Genomic DNA, 17259 nt, shown 5'->3' with positions numbered 1-17259 from the left:
CGTATCCGGGTTCGTCTCGTCGTTCTGAGCAACTTTCATGTACAAAGTTTTTCCATCCGAGCTACGGTTTATTTTATATTAATTTAAAAAAATTTAAATCATTTTTAGTATTTATTTAATTAATTTAATTCAACATTATCCAGAATAGCACATGCTGATGTCAACATGACATCAGCAGTCAACGTTGACCGTTGACCTGGTCAACCTGACGTGTGGGCCCCGTGGGACCCACCTGTCATTCTCTGTTTAGGTTAATTAGGGTTAGGTTAATTAATTATTGTTTAATTAAACTAACATGTTAATTAGATTAATTAAATAGGATTAATTAACTTAATTAATTACTTATTTTAATAATTAATTAATTATTTATTTTTAATTATTCTTTTTTTCGTTCTGGGCGCGGGGCCCATATGTCATAGGCCCAGCGGGGCTTAACGGCGCACGGGCGCTGGGGCGTTGCGGGCGGAGCCCCGTGAGTGTGCGGGCTTGCGGCGTTGGCCCGAGCGCGGCCAATGGGGCGGCTGGGCGACGGCGACAAGGCGGTCTAGGGCGGCGCAGCTGCGGCGCAGGAGCCGGCAGCAGGCGAGGGGCGGCGCCGGCGTGGCCAGCGGCGCGAGCGGGCGTGGTGGCGCAGCCGCGGGAGGAGAGGGCGGTCGGCGAGCAAGGAGCGAGATGGCGTGCAGAGCAGTGGCAGCGGCGAGCCGGAGCGGTGACAGGGGAGCGGCCTGCCGGAGTGCGCGGGCGGGGCAACCATGGACGGGGGCCGCGTGGCGCAGCGACGGCGGCGGTGGTCATGGGGGTCGGGCGCGATGGCCATCTAGAGGAGGCGGGACGAGCGCGGGAGGCCGCGAGCGGGCACGTCCTCGGACGCGTGGTGACAGTGGAAGAGGGGAGAGGAGGAGGGCGCTCACGGCAGGGCCGTAGGGTAAGTGGCAGCAGGGCGGCGAGGCTTGGGGGCAACCCGTGGGGAGGAGACGAGGAAGTCGAGGCGGAGGAGCTCCGGTGAGGTCCTCGGGCAACGGTGGTGGCGCACAGCGACGGCGTGGCGGCTCCAGGGCGACTCCAAGCGAGGTGGCGGGCGGCGCCGGAGATGACGAGCGGCGTTGGCGTGCCGGGATCGGGGGCAGCGAGGTCCGGCCTGATACGTCTCCAACGTATCTATAATTTTTGATTGCTCCATGCTATGTTATCTACTGTTTTGGGCAATATTGGGCTTTATTATCCACCTATTAACTGGAGACCCAGCCCAGAATTGTTGTTTTTTTGCCTATTTCAGTGTTTCAAAGATGAATATCGAATGGAGTCGAAACGGAACGAAATCAACTGGAGAAGTTATTTTTGGAAGGAAAACTACCAGATGGACTTGGACCCCACGTCAGGAGCCAAGGGAGGTGCTCACGAGGGTGCGGGGTGCCCCCCCCCCCTAGGACGCGCCTCCCTACCTCGTGCCCCCCCTTCGGTCCACCGACGTACTTCTTTCACCCATATATACCTACGTATCCTAAAACTTCCAAAACAGACAATAGATCGGGAGTTCCGCCGCCAGAAGCCTCCGTAGCCACCAAAAACCAATCTAGACCCGTTTCGGCACCCTGCCGGAGGAGGCAATCCTTCTCCGGTGGCCATCTTCATCATCCCGATGCTCTCCATGACGAGGAGGGAGTAGTTCTCCCTCGGGGCTGAGGGTATGTACCAGTAGCTATGTGTTTGATCTCTCTCTCTCTCGTGTTCTTCAGGTGATACAATCTTGATGTATCGCGAGCTTTGCTATTATATTTGGATCCTATTGTGTTTCTTTCCCCCTCTACTCTCTTGTAATGAATTGAGTTTCCGCTTTGAAGTTATCTTATCGGATTGAGTCTTTATAGATTTGAGAACACTTGATGTATGTCTTGTTGTGCGCATCTGTGGTGACAATGGGATACCACGTGATTCACTTGATGTATGTTTTGGTGATCAACTTGCGGGTTCCGCCCATGAACATATGCATAGGGGTTGGCACACGTTTTCATCGTGATTCTCCGGTAGGAACTTTGGGGCACTCTTTGAGGTCCTTTGTGTTGGTTGAATAGATGAATATGAGATTGTGTGATGCATATCGTATAATCATACCCACGGATACTTGAGGTGACATTGGAGTATCTAGGTGACATTAGGGTTTTGGTTGATTTGTGTCTTAAGGTGTTATTCTAGTACGAACTCTAGGTGTCGGGTGGTAGGTGCGACATATGCCAACGGGTGGCTTATCATCGTGGGAGCCAGTAAGACGTCGCCGGTGCCTGGAAGCGGGATGAGGCGAAGACATGCACGCTGGCGAATCTTACCCAGCTTCGGGGCTCTCCGTGGAGATAACACCCCTACTGCTGCTCTGCGGGGTCTCCGCATGATCACTAGATGAACGAGTGGCTACAAGATGCTCCTCGAGCTGTTTAGCGAGAAGAAGAAGAAGGGCACGGCTAGCTCTCCTCTCCTCTCTATGTGGTGTCTAAAACTAGCTCAGATCCACCCTTTGCATGGGTGCCCCGGGGGGTTTATATAGGCCCACCCCCCGGGGGTACAATGGTAATCCGGCTGCGCGTGGGCCCTAGCCGTCTGTGTCTATGCTCGCCGGCTTCTGCGCCGGCTACTGGGGCCCGCCGGCTGGTGGATCCCGCCGGCTGCCGGCTCCTTGGTCGACAGGCAGGCCCCACTGTCCAGGGCCTTGTCGGTGGCTGGTTACTGTTGCCTCAACCTGGTGATGAGGGCTTCGCCGAGGTGGGCGTGGCTACAGTGCCGCCGCCCGGCAGGCGATCGCTGTAGCCTCACCGCGTCTTGTCTCCTTAATGGGGCGTCTCCTTCGAGGGAGGAGGCAAGCCGGCTGCAGGGAGCCGACCCTGTCTTGGGCCGACTGGGGGAGGCCTGGCCGCCTTCGGGTGTCTCTCTACCTGAAGGGGACCACCGCCCGTGGGCCGCGCTGACAGCCCATCGTGGGTGGCATCAGGGTCAACATGGCAACAGTGCCACGCTGGACGGGTCATGGCCACCCCGTACGGCGCACTGTGCCAGGCGTGCTCCGGGATTCGGGGGTGGCAGGCTTTACTGTAGCCACGCCCCGCCACATCGCCGTTATGTGGATGCAGACTTCGAGGGTACGATCTTGACCTCTTTGTGGGAGCCGGCCTCTTGGAGTCGGCCTTCTCGTGGCCGGCTTCTTGGAGCCGGCCCTCCCGCGGCTTTCTTCATGAGGGCTAAAACCGGGCCGCCTTCCGATAGTAGGCCTGGGAGACAGCCGGCAAGGGGAAGGCGGCCCCACGTCTTGGATTCTTGAGGGCCGGATCGGCTCGTAATTTTTTCAAAAGGGCCAGAGGGAGCCGGCTAGGCTACTCGTGGTCATTTACTCCGACAGTAGTCCCCGAAGCTGATCGAGCTTCGAGGCTGACAAAGGGACGAGAAGCTTGGTCAGCTTCCTATCCTGAGGAGCCGGCTTTGCTTATGCGCGCCGTCTTTGGAAAGCTCCGTTTCTTGTAGGCGGGAACGTGGGTCGGCTTGTGAGCTGACTGCGCGCCATCCCGTGGACCATGTGGCAAGGAAAACCTGCCAACGCACGCGCGCGATGGGACGCCGCCGCAGGCCCGGGCCCGCCACTCCTAGGCCTCGGCTCGAGCGCGGATCTTCTGCGGCCCACAACGGACCGCTCGCCTTCCCGCGGCGGTTTTATTACACCATCAGGGCGCAATAATCGCGGGACGTGGGGGAGTGGGCGCAGTTGATCCCACGTTCCCCCACACCACGCCTCCTCGGCTCCGCCGCTCCGCCCCTTCTCACCTTCCTTCTACTTCCCTTCGCCGCCGCAGCGACCCATTGCCGCGCCGCTCCGCCGTCGGACCTCTCGGTTCCTTTGGTCTTGCCGTAGCAGGGTCATGCGCGTCTCCACCGTCGCATTGTCTTGTTCCTCGCCGCGTCGTTCCCATGGCGTTGTCGAGCTCGTGGGATGGCTCCAACGTCCACGAGGACCATGTTGAGTTCCTCCGCCGGACGCGGTGTCTGCCGGGCGAGAACTACGCGCGGGTTCGTCGTGCGCTGGCGAGGGAGATTTTGCCGGCACCGGAGGAGGGCGAGCGGGTAATCTTCCGCTCGCACTGCCTGGCGGCTTCGGCCTCCCGGCGAGCGGATTCCTTCGCGCTTTTCTTGAATTTTACCACCTCTAGCCGCATCACCTCACGCCCAACACGGTGATGCTGCTGTCGGCTTTCGTCACCCTGTGCGAGGGGTTTTTGGGGGTTCTCTCCACTCTCAAGCTCTGGGGAGAATTCTTCCAGAGCAAGCTCGGCACCATTGTTGCGGGCGTGCCCGCCCCCTGCGGAGCCTTCATTGCCATGAGGCGGACGGGCGAGAACAATCCGTTCCCGCCCATCCCGCTGATCCAGTCGGTGAAGCTCTGGCAGAAGTCCTATTTTTACGTGAAGAACGTCGCCCAGTAAGGCGACTTCGTCAACCTGCCGGCTTACGTAGCCGGCCCGCCGGCTGGAAGGCAACCCTCGTGGAGCTACCGGGCCAGGTCATTGTCTCAGGCCGGGAATGCAGCCGTCTCCCGGCTCCGGGTGATGATCCAGTCGGAGGGCCTGACCGGAGCCGACCTGGTGGCCGCCTTCATGGAGCGCCGAGTACTTCCGCTCCAAGGCCGGCCTCACATGATTTGCCAGATGAGTGGCCGCTTCGACCCGTGTCGGCTGAGCACCAGGGAGATGCCTCATGCCGAGGTGTCTTACATGGTGAACTACATTTCCAACTGCAAGCTCGCCGAGGATTGGCGATACGGCAAGGGGCCGTAATCTCGCGCCAACCCTCCGCCTGCCGTAAGTTTTTCTTCTTTTCTTCCTTTTGTAGCCGGCCTCATGATGGCCGACTTCTGATCAATTGGTTTGCCCTCAGCAGAACCCACTTCTTCCGCCGATGGCCAGGGCCGCAGGGGTAGAGCGTCAGCTCCTTCCCGACCGCACGGTGGACGACATTGATGATCTGGACCTGGGAGCGGCCGCCATGGAAGACGCCATCATGGGGGAAGGCGACGAGGCAGGAGGCGCAGGGCTCGGGGCCGGCCTCGAGGACTGGGTGGACAATGACGAGGTCGAAGCCGCCCCGCACCGCCAGCCGGCGCTTGATCATCAAGGCGCGGGCCCGTCTGCCGCGCCGGCTGCCCGTGGCGGCGCGCAGAAATGCCGGGCCGCGTCGACCTTCTTCGGCAGCCGGCCAAAGAAATCCAAGGGTTCCACGGCGGCGACCAAGCGGGATGAGGCGGCCGTGAAGGCGGCCCGCTTCCGCAAGGCGGTGAAACAGCCGCAGGCGATCTCGGCGTAAGTCGTCAAACGTCTTGTATTTTTTGTTGTCCTCTTCGATTGAGGCTCTTCTAAACCTTTCTTTGCTCGCCGGGCAGGGCACCGCTTTCCCTCGAGCGAGGTCCTGGCGGCTCCGTAGTCAGGCCGACTGGAGGGTCCTCAGGCTCCCGCCATGTGGATCCCCGCGCCGACCTGATGGAGGCCACGGAGCGAAACGCACGGGAGGCGCGGGAGGAGCGGGAGGCGGTGGAGCGAAGGACCGCCCAGGCAGCGAAGGAGCAGGCCGACGCGGCGGCCAAGGCCCGGGCGGAGGCAGCAGCCGTGGAGACGGAGGCGGAGGCATCGCACAACCAGCCTCCGCTGCTCGTCGTTCCCCTCCGCGTCGTGGCCCCCGACATCCCTGTGCCCCCGTCGGAGGAGGTTGACCAAGACCCGCCGGTGATGGAGAGGAGGGAGGACCATGTGGTCTTCGTGGAGGAGGCGCCACAGACGGCGCCGACTGGAGCGGGCCAAAGCGGCCAACCAGCCGCGGCGCCAGAGCAGCCGGCCGGGGGCGAGCCGGAGGCAGGGGCCGGCCTCGAGGTGCAGCCGGCATTTCGCCGGCACGCAGGGGGAGCTACCTCTGTGCCGGATCCGCACCGAGCTGCGGGCGCCAGCCAGACGACGGAGGCCCTGGAGGTGGCCAGCGCCAGCACGTCCGAGTGGACGCCCATCGGGGGGATGGCCGAGCTGAACACGGCGGCCCAGGAGGTCCGGAGCCGGCTTCAAGCCCAGGCCGCTTCGCTGCAGCGATATACCCAAGAGTTCCTCGCGACACGGGCCGTCATCTGGGTGAGCCCTCTGGCCTTGGTTGTTTTCTTTTTTTGATTTCTTCCGTGGGGGCGCGTCAGCGCACCCGCTGGGTGTAGTCCCTGAGTTCTGAGTCGGCTGCTGAGCAGGCGGCTTGGAACTTACTAGGTCCTGACAGCTATCTTATTCTTGCATCCTGTCTGATCTTCCAGGAATACCATAACCTCCGCGCTGCTGCCTTCAACTCCCAGGCTCAGGAGCTGGGCCGGAAAACCTAGGACCTGACTAACAACCGGAGTGCATGCTTTGTCTTGTTCATCTCCTGTGGGGGTGCCTCAGCGCACCCACTGGGTGTAGTCCCCGAGATTCGGGCCGACTGCTGAGCATTCGGGTCGGATCTTCCCTGACGACTTCTTCCTTATTGATTTTTTCTTTGTCTTCATGCTTGCAGGAGCCAACGCCGACTTGAGGGGGCAGCTCAGCGGGGCCTAGGCCGCCCTTCGCGCCAAGGAAGCCGAGTACAACGCCTTGGTCCTGGAGTGTGACCGCCTGGCCAAGAAGTTGGCCGACCAGGAGGAGAGCCACAAGGCGGCCCTGAAGAAGGCGCAGGACAGCGAGGACACCCTTAAAGCTGAGTTCGAGACCGAAGCGGCGGGCTGGGCTGAGGCAAAACAAGCGCTGAGCGAGGGCTTCGGCCGGATTGAGGACCTGATCGATGGTAAGCCGCCTTCCTCACTCCTTGCTTGCCCCTTGCCCCCTGATTTGTGTTCTGACTTGTGCTGCTTTTTGTTCTTTGTGCAGACTACTTCCCTGGCTACTCCGTCTTTGCCACCCAGATTATCGAGGCCCACCGCGAGGCACGCCGGCAGGCGGGGGCTGAAATCACGCTGGACGCGAGCCGGTCGCTTGAGGAGCAACTCTTGGCGGTCCAAGCCCGGCTGCAGCCGGCTCACCGCATGCTCCGCCGCCTCTAGCGCGCCGGGGCGCAGGTGTTGGCCGCCCTCTGGCCAGGCGAAACGATTCCCCGCACCCCGAGTCGGACTGCCGACTGGCTGGAGGTTGCGGTTGGCCGCTTCGAGGCCTGGAAGGCATCGGCGGCCCGACTTGGAGTTGGGCGGGCGCTGGAGTTCGTCCGAGCCTGGTATCCCGGGCTGAACCTGGACCAGCTGCGCACCTGGCGGCTGGAGGCCGACGAGGAGATGGAGGAGGTGCGGCCGGCTATCGCTCAGCGTGCCTCGACGATCGCCGAGTGCACTGACATCAGCGTCTTTGCTCCTAAAATAAATGACGACGGCGTTGCCCAGCCGGAGGAATGGTTTGGGCTGGACCCGGCAGCGGGTGAGGACTCGGCGGAGGAGATCGCTTCCAGCGATGAAGGTAAAGACGACGAAGGAGAGGAAGGCGAAGACGTCGAGCCGGCCGGTGAAGCGGCCAACCAGCCCCAGCCTGACCGTGCCTCCAGCAACGAGGCGCGTGCTAGCGCGCCCTCTGCGGGAGGTGGTGATCATGCCGAGGTTCGCCAGCCGGCCACTCCTCCAGCCAGCACTGCCGTCTCTACCGACCTGCCCGACTCACCAGTCACTCCCTTGGCTTAATCTGCCGTCCTTGCTTTTCCTGCTTGTTACTCTTTGAACAATTTTTATTAAACTTGCGCAGTTCCACCCACTGGGGGTGTATTCAAACTATGTTGAATGCTGGCCTTTCGAAGGCCTTTTGTGTAAATATGATCGTGTGTGTGTTTGGCTTCCATTCACGTATGCTTTTTATCTTTAGGTTGTTTCCTTTGCCGCCTTCCCCTAGCTGCTACCTTCCCAACCGGCAGCTGCTCTACAGCCTACGGCTAAGGAAGAAGTTGGCTATATTTTTTTTTTTTTTTTTTTTGGGGGAAGGCAAATACTCGAGCTTTCTTAGATTGAAGTGAGGTGAATGGAAGCCGTCCGGTCGGCTACTCTGGTAGTCGGTCGGTGGTGGGAGAAAAACTGGCTTTTGTTATATTAGTCCGTTAGTCCCTAGCCGTTTTTCGTGTGGGCGTCCTTTCCTGCCTTTAACTCTTGCCAGCCGGACAGCCGGTTTCTTCGAACTGCGACTTTTGGCAAGAGAAAGCTTGGGTGCCGGCACACTACTTGTCTGACCGCGGGTAGGACTTCTAATATAACTCAAGGCGGCCAGTCCCCGGGCCGACAAGTCGAACCCGGTGCTGGACGAAAAAAGTGAATGTAATGACATGATCATAAGCATGATACTCTTCATTTATAGATAAAAGGTGGCAGTCCCCGAGCTCTCCTCGGGGGGCCTATTGTCTCGTACTTAGTACAAAAGTTAGCGTGATACATACTGCATTTCAACTGTAAAATCTTCGGAGGAGGTTGGTGTTCCATGGTCGTTCCGACTCTTTGCCGGAGTCGTCTCTCTTTCATGCCTTCGGCTTCTGTGCGTCGATCAGGTAGTAGGAGTCATTTCCCAGCGCTCTGCTGATGACGAAGGGGCCTTCCCAAGGGGCCGAGAGCTTGTGCTGGCCGGCTGTTTGCTGGATCAGCCGGAGCACGAGGTCGCCTTCTTGGAAAGATCTTGGTCTGACCTTCCGGCTGTGGTAGCGGCGCAAGCCCTGCTGGTAGATGGCGGACCAGCTGAGGGCTAATAGCTGGCCTTCTTCCAGCAGGTCGACGCCGTCTTCTCGTGCTTCCTTGGCCTCCGCCTTTGTGTACATGGTTACCCGAGGCGAGTCGAACTCGATGTCAGTTGGGATAACCGCCTCGGCACCATACACGAGGAAGAAAGGAGTGAAGCCGGTTGACTTGTTTGGGGTAGTGCGCAGACTCCAGAGGACGGCCGGCAGCTCATCGAGCCAACAGCCGACCGAACATTCCAGTGGTACGACCAGTCGGGGCTTGATGCCGGAAAGGATGAGGCCGTTGGCTCGCTCGACTTGGCCGTTTGACTGTGGGTGGGCAACGGACGCTAAGTCCAACCGGATGCCCTGCGTCGCGCAGAAACGTGCCAATGCTCCCTTGGCGAAATTCGTGCCGTTGTCGGTGATGATGCTATGTGGCACGCCGTCGAGAGTTGTTATATCTGCGATGAATGTCACGGCAGTCGGCCCATTCAGCTTCTTGATCGGCTTTGCCTCAATCCATTTGGTGAATTTGTCCACGGCGACAAGCAGATGTGTCATGCCACCGCGCGCCGTCTTGAATGGGCCCACCATGTCCAGTCCCCAAACGACGAAGGGCCAAGTGAGGGGAATGGTCTTGAGTGCCGAAGCCGGCATGTGTTGCTTGGAGCTGAAGACTTGGCACCCTTTGCAATGTTTAACTAGCTCCTTGGCGTCATCCAAAGCCGTCGGCCAAAAGAACCCATGGCGGAAAGCTTTGGCGACGAGTGATCTTGAGGCCGCATGGTGGCCGCATTCTCCTTGGTGGATGTCTCTGAGGATTGCAATGCCCTTCTCTTGCTCGACGCATCGCTGGAAGACTCCAGTGACACTGCGCCTGACGAGCTCTCTGTTGACGATTGTGTATGCTCCGGCTCGGCGTTGGACTTGTCTTGCCTCTGTTTCGTCAGCCGGCAGATCTTGATTTATTAGGAAGTTGAGGATGGACTGAGCCCATGATGGAGCTGCGACTTCTTCTATTGCCAACACGGCTACTACGACCAGGGCGGGCGGGCTGGGTGGTGAAATGCTGGAGTCGGCCGCCGCCTGTTGTGTTGGTGTAGTCCCCGGGCCGACTACCGCAGTCCCCGAGCCGGGTGTGGCAGTCCCCGGGTCGGGCGTAACTATGGAAGTCCCCGAGCCGCCTACTGACGTCCCCGGGCCGACTATCGAAGTCCCCGGGTCACCTGCTTGGTTCTTCGAGCCGGACCCGGCCACGTCGGGGTCAGGCGTCACGAAGATGGAATCAGACTCTGGAGACGGCTTGATAGACGGCTTGAGGAGGCGTTGCAGAGAGACACCGGTTGGTATTGCCTGCCGAGTGGAGCCTATTCGAGCCAGGGTATCAGCTGGCTCGTTGTCGGCTCGCGGTACATGGAGGAACTCACATCCTTCAAAGTACCCGCTGATCTGCTGAACGAGGAAGCGGTAGCTTGCCATATTTGTGTCCCTGGCGTCCCAGTCACCGGATGATTGCTGGACTACCAAGTCCGAGTCGCCGTAACATAGGATCTGGCGTATGCCGAGCTCTTTGGCAAGCCGGAGCCCGTGTATGAGCGCCTCGTACTTGGCCACGTTGTTGGAGGCGGCAAAGTGAATTTGCAGCGTGTATCTGAGCTTGTCGCCTTTGGGAGAGGTGAGGATGGCGCCGGCTCCCAAGCCGGTGCGCATCTTGGACCCGTCGAAGTGCATGCGCCAATGAGTGGAGTCGGGAGCTGGCGGTAGGTACTGGGTCTCGGCCCAGTCGACGAGGAAGTCGGCCAATGCTTGGGACTTGATGGCGGTGCGAGGCTGGTAGAAGATCATGTAGGGGGCCAGCTCGATGGCCCATTTCGCCACCCGGTCGGATGCATCCCGGCTGCCTATGATCTCGGCAAGCGGGGCGGTGCATACGACCGTGATGGGGTGCTCTTGGAAGTAGGGCTTCAGCTTTTTGGCGGCGAAGTACACTCCATAGCACATCTTCTGGTAGTGCGGGTAGTTCTGCTTCGAGGTAGACAGCACCTCGCTCAAATAGTACACCGGCCTCTGGACCGGCTGGGCTCGACCCTCTTCTGGGCGCTGGACTACGATGACGGTGCTGACCACCCGGCTGGTTGCGGCAATGTAGAGGAGCATGGGTTCTTTCTTAGTCGGCGCCGCTAGGACAGGCGGCGTGTCCAGCATCTTCTTCAGCTCGTGAAAAGCTTGGTCGGCTTGGTCGTTCCACTCGAAGTGAGTGGTCTTCTTCATGAGGCGGTAGAGGGGGAGAGCTTTCTCTCCGAGCCGGCTGATGAAGCGGTTCAGGGAGGCCAAGCACCCGGTGAACTTCTGGACGTCTCGAAGTTTGGTGGGAATCGCCATTCTCTCAATGGTCTTAATCTTTACTGGGTTGCATTCGATGCCGCGTTCGGAGACCAGGAAGCCTAGAGCTGGCCGGCTGGCACTCCGAACACGTATTTCTCGGGGTTGAGCTTGATCTGGAACCGGCGCAGGTTTTCAAATGTTTCCTTGAGGTCCTCCAGCAAGGTGTCGCGCTTCTCCGTCTTCACCACAATGTCGTCTACATAGACGTGGGCATTTCTGCCGAGCTGCTTGAGGAGGCACTTCTGCATGCAATGCTGAAAAGTGGCACCGGCATTTCTTAAGCCGAATGTCATAGTCAGGTAGCAGAAAGCTCTGAATAGCGTGATGAAGGCGGTCTTCAGGCGGTCAGCTGGATCTAGCTTTATCTGGTGGTATCCTGAGTAAGCATCCAAGAAACTCAACAGCTCGCATTCGGCTGTGGAGTCTATCACTTGATCAATCCTTGGCAGGGCAAAGGGATCTTTGGGGCAGGCCATGTTGAGGCTCGTGTAGTCTATGCACATGCGCCACTTGTTGTTCTTCTTTAGCACGAGGACCGGGTTGGCGAGCCACTCTAGAAAGAAAACCTCCATAATGAAGCCGGCTGCCAGAAGCCGGGCTATCTCTTCTCCCACAATCCTTCTTTTCTCCTCCGACAGTCGGCGGAGGGGTTGTTTGACTGGTTTTGCGCCTTCTCGGACATGTAGCTTGTGCTCGGCGAATTCCTTCGGAACACCTGGCATGTCCTTAGGGGACCATGCAAAGATATCCCGATTCTCATGGAGGAAGTCGGCGAGCTCGCCTTCCTATTTGCTGTTTAGGTTTGCCCTGATGACAGCAAACCTTTCTGGGTGCTCGGGGTCAAGAGGTATCTTCTTTGTCTCCTTGGCCGGCTAGAAAGATCCTTGGGCATCACACTCCTTGGGATCGGGGGGCAGGGCTGGGTGTTTGCCGGTCATGGCCACGACTTGGTCCAACATCTTCTTTTCTTCGGCAATCACAAGGGACTCGGCCAGCCGGCTGCTGGCTGCAGCGCACTCGGAAGATTTCTTGTAATCGCCGGCTATGGTGATGATGCCCTTGGTGCTCGGCATCTTCATCTTGAGGTAAGCATAGTGGGGAACAGCCATGAACCTGGCCAAGGCAGGATGGCCAAGCAATGCATGGTAGGGGCTCTCCAGGTCCACCACTTCAAACCAGATCGCTTCTCGGCAGAAATGATCCTTGTCCCCAAAGAGAACATCAATCTTGATCTTGCCAATGGGGGCGCAGGACAGGCCAGGTACAATGCCATGGAACACAGTCCGAGTAGGCATGAGTTGCTTCGTCTTGACGTTCAGCTTCTCCAGGGTGTCACGGTACAGGATGTTGATGCTGCTCCCGCCGTCTATCAGCACGCGGGAGAAATGGCCGGCGCGTCTGTCCGTTGCAAGGGTGGCATCCAAAACCAACGCATAAGAGCCGGGAGATGGCATCACCTCTGGGTGGTCGGCCCGGCTCCAGCTGATAGGCTTTTCTGACCAGTGCATGTGCTTGGCGGGGTTGGTAGCGACCACGTTGACTTCTTGGTGCTCTCGGCGTCTGCTACGCCGGCCTTCGGGTTGGCTTGTAAAGACGACATAGGCGGCATGCTCATCGGGGAACTCATCGTGCACAGTTCCGACTGCTGGCCGAGCGGTCGGCAGCTGCGGAGCTAGAGGCGGCGGACCAGCAGGCGGAGGCGGCGGACCAGCAGGCGGAGGCGGCGCGAGCCCTTCACCTTTGGAGATTCGGGTGAGCTAGTGGCACTTCCGGGTTGTGTGGTTGGATGGCTTCGCGCCGCTGTGGAACTTGCACGGGGCGTCGAGAGTTTTCTTGTAGGAGAAAGCCGGCTGCCAAGCCGACCTGCCGCCCTTCTGCTTCTTGGGTGCGGGCCGCCCTTCGGGCTGCTTGTCCTCGACTGTGGCCACCTGCCGGCTAGTGGAGAGCGGCACGGGGCCCTTGCGCTTGTGGTCGTTCTGGTACGGGCGTCGGCCGGAGTCCCCGGCCGGCGTCTTGGGCGCCGGGTTGATTACCTTCCTGGACGCGTCTACCCGGAGTTCAGTCTTCATTGAGGAGTCGGCGGTGGCGTACTTGTCCGCTATGACCAGAAGCTCGTCGAGGGTAGTCGGCTCATCGTAGAGGAGTTTGTGCTTAAGGAGGGTGCCTTCTCGGCATCCGGCGGTGAAGTATTCGATGGCTTGCACCTCGTGCACCCCTTTGCAAGAGTTGCGGAGCTCGGCCCAACGCGTGAGGTAGTCGCGAGTGGATTCGGCGGGGCCTTGTATGCACAAGGAGAGCTGTCTGGGTTTGGGGGCCCGCTTGTAGGTGCTGGTGAAGTTGCGGACGAAGGCCTCCGTGAAGTCTAGCCAGCTGTTGATGATGTAGGGCCTGAGGCTATTGATCCAGGTCCGCGTCGTGCCTTGCAGCATGAGGGGCACGTACTTCACGGCAACGCGCCTGTTGCCGTTTGCTATGCGAACCGCTGTGGAGTAGTCGATCAACAAATCTTCCGGCTTCACGGAGCCATTGTACTTGGGCGTGTCTCTTGGGAGCGAGAACCCTTTGGGGAAAGGCTCGTCGCGGATGCAGGGGCCGAAGCAAGGCGGGCTGACATCATCTTCTTCTTCTAGCGCTAGGGATCGCGCTAGGCGGTCGATCCGATGGCGGGCGTCGTTCTCGCCGACTCCTTCACGAAGACCTAGTCGGCCGCTGAGAGTCGGATGTGTGACAGGCGGTGGGGTGGGATATCTCTCCCCACGAGGCGAAGGCGGAGGTGGGTTGCCCCGCCGCTCCATGGCCCAGGGATGGCCTTCTGCGTCTCGCTCGATGGAGGTCCGGGTTCGGCTTCGGCTGGCAGCCGGCTCCTTCTCGTGTTGCGCGCGGGTTTTACCCACAGTCGGCGTCCGGGACGTTGTGCCGTGCTCTCGGCGCGGGGGAGGGCTTTCCGCACGGGCATCGGCTTCGTGCCGCTGTGCGGCTGCATCGATTAGTTGCTGGATGCATCTGGTCATGTGGGGGAGTTCTTCGGCCCCCAGTCCGTCTAGCTCGTCTACGGCCGCCTGGGCGGCATGCAGGTTCTCGAGCGGAGTGGCGTAGACTGGGCGGTCGACTCCTAGCGTGTCGGCGAGGGCAGCGCCGCTCTGTCTGACAATGCCGGCTCAGCTTGGCCCGCCTGGGGGCGGCGTGGTCGGCTTCGCGCTGGTGGGCCTCGGTGAGGCGTCTCATGGAGGCCAACTTCTGGCCCTCCACGAGGAGGGCGAGCCTCCAATGCTTCGGCGTCGGCATCGGCCGGGAGGGGGATGGACAAATCGTGGACCGCTGCATGCGGGGCATCGAGGGTGTTCTCGCCAGAAGCGCCACCGTGGCCGATGACCATCACCTCGGTGGTGGCGCCGTCGTAGCCATCGGCCCGGGGAAGAGGGTCATTGTAGATCACGACGTTGATGGGGAAAGCGTCGAGCGAGGCCGTGTCGGAGTCGACAGGCATCGGATTGGTGGAGCCAACAGACTCCAAGTCCCCAGCAAGCTCGCCGGAGACGTGGAGCTGGCCGAGGAGGTTGACGAGTTGGTCGGTGCCTGCGTCAGAGGCGAGCTCGTCGGAGATGAGGGTCTTGTCAAGGAGATCGGCGAGGCTGCTCGCTGCGCAGACGTTGGCGACGCCTTGCAGCACGTCGTGGCAAGCGCCATCGGGCGTGCCGGGCTGGCTACGCTCGCTGGGGAGGAAGAGGATTCCCGTCCAGAACAGGTCTCCGGACGACGGTGCACCTGGCCCCACGGTGGGCGCCAAATGTCGGGTGGTAGGTGTGACATATGCCAGCGGGTGGCTTATCATTGTGGGAGCCAGTAAGACGTCGCCGGTGCCTAGAAGCGGGATGAGGCGAAGACATGCATGCCGGCGAATCTTACCCAGCTTCGGGGCTCTCCATGGAGATAACACCCCTACTGCTGCTCTGCGGGGTCTCCGCATGATCACTAGATGAACGAGTGGCTACAAGATGCTCCTCGAGCTGTTTGGCGAGAAGAAGAAGAAGAGCACGGCTAGCTCTCCTCTCCTCTCTATGTGGTGTCTAAAACTAGCTCAGATCCACCCTTTGCATGGGTGCCCCGGGGGGGTTATATAGGCCCACCCCCCGGGGGTACAATGGTAATCCGGCTGGGCGTGGGCCCTAGCCATCTGTGTCTACGCTCGCCGGCTTCTGCGCCGGCTGCTGGTGGGTCCCGCCGGCTGCCGGCTCCTTGGTCGACAGGCAGGCCCCACTGTCCAGGGCCTTGTCGGTGGCTGGTTACTGTTGCCTCAACCTGGTGACGAGGGCTTCGCCGAGGTGGGCGTGGCTACAGTGCCGCCGCCCGGCGGGCGATCGCTGTAGCCTCACCGCGTCTTATCTCCTTAATGGGGCGTCTCCTTCGAGGGAGGAGGCAAGCCAGCTACGGGGAGCCGGCCCTGTCTTGGGCCGACTGGGGGAGGCCTGGCCGCCTTCAGGTGTTTCTCTACCTGAAGGGGCCCACCGCCCATGGGCCGCGCTGACAGCCCATCGTGGGTGGCATCAGGGTCAACATGGCAACAGTGCCGCGCCGGATGGGTCATGGCCACCCCGTACAACGCACTGTGCCAGGCGTGCTCCGGGATTCGGGGGTGGCAGGCTTTACTGTAGCCACGCCCCGCCACATCGCCGTTATGTGGATGTAGACTTCGAGGGTATGATCTTGACCGCTTTGTGGGAGCCGGCCTCTTGGAGTCGGCCTTCTCGTGGCCAGCTTCTTGGAGCTGGCCCTCCCGCGGCTTTCTTCATGAGGGCTAAAGCCGGGCCGCCTTCCGACAGTCGGCCTGGGAGACAGACGGCAAGGGGAAGGCGGCCCTGTTGGAAATATGCCCTAGAGGCAATAATAAAAGTATTATTATATTTCATTGTTCATGATAATTGTCTTTTATTCATGCTATAACTGTATTATCCGGAAATCGTAATACACGTGTGAATACTTAGACCACACAATGTCCCTGGTAAGCCTCTAGTTGACCAGCTCGTTGTGATCAACAGATAGTCATGGTTTCCTGACTATGGACATTGGATGTCGTTGATAACGGGATCACATCATTAGGAGAATGATGTGATGGACAAGACCCAATCCTAAGCATAGCATAAAAGATCGTGTAGTTCGTTTTGCTAGAGCTTTGCAAGTGTCAAGTATCTCTTCCTTCGACCATGAGATCGTGTAACTCCCGGATACCGTAAGAGTGCCTTGGGTGTACCAAACGTCACAACGTAACTGGGTGACTATAAAGGTGCATTACAGGTATCTCCGAAAGTAGTTGTTGGGTTGACACGGATCGAGACTGGGATTTGTCACTCCGTATGACGGAGAGGTATCTCTGGGCCCACTCGGTAATGCATCGTCATAATGAGCTCAATGTGACCAAGGTGTTGGACACGGGATCATGCATTACGGTACGAGTAAAGTGACTTGCCGGTAACGAGACTGAACAAGGTATTGGGATACCGACGATCGAGTCTCGGGCAAGTAACGTACCGATTGACAAAGGGAATTGCATACAGGGTTTGATCAAATCCTCGACATAATGGTTCATCCGATGACAACATCGAGGAGCATGTGGGAGCCATCATGGGTATCCAGATCCCGCTGATGGTTATTGACTGAGAGAGTCTCAGTCATGTCTGCATGTCTCCCGAACCCGTAGGGTCTACACACTTAAGGTTCAGTTACGCTAGGGTTATAGGGATATGTATATGCAGTAACCCGAATGTTGTTCGGAGTCCCGGATGAGATCCCGGACGTCACGAGGAGTTCCGGAATGGTCCGGAGGTAAAGATTTATATATGGGAAGTCCTGTTTCGGGCATCGGGACAAGTTTCGGGGTTATCGGTATTGTACCGGGACCACCGGAAGGGTCCCGGGGGTCCACCGGGTGGGTCCACCTGTCCCGGGGGGCCACATGGGCTGTAAGGGGGTGCGCCTTGGCCTAATGGGCCAAGGGCACCAGCCCCACATAGGCCCATGCGCCTAGGGTTTAAGGGGGCAAGAGTCCTAGGAGGGTAAGGCACCTCCTAGGTGCCTTGGGGGGAAGGAAAACCCCCTTGGCCGCCGCACCCCCTAGGAGATTGGATCTCCTAGGGCCGGCCACCCCCCCTTGGCACCCCTATA

This window comes from Triticum aestivum, chromosome 2A (genome assembly GCF_018294505.1).
Source record: "Triticum aestivum cultivar Chinese Spring chromosome 2A, IWGSC CS RefSeq v2.1, whole genome shotgun sequence".
Lineage (NCBI taxonomy): Eukaryota > Viridiplantae > Streptophyta > Magnoliopsida > Poales > Poaceae > Triticum > Triticum aestivum.
The sequence above is the reverse complement of the archived record's forward strand: the minus strand, read 5'-3'. Positions refer to the sequence as shown.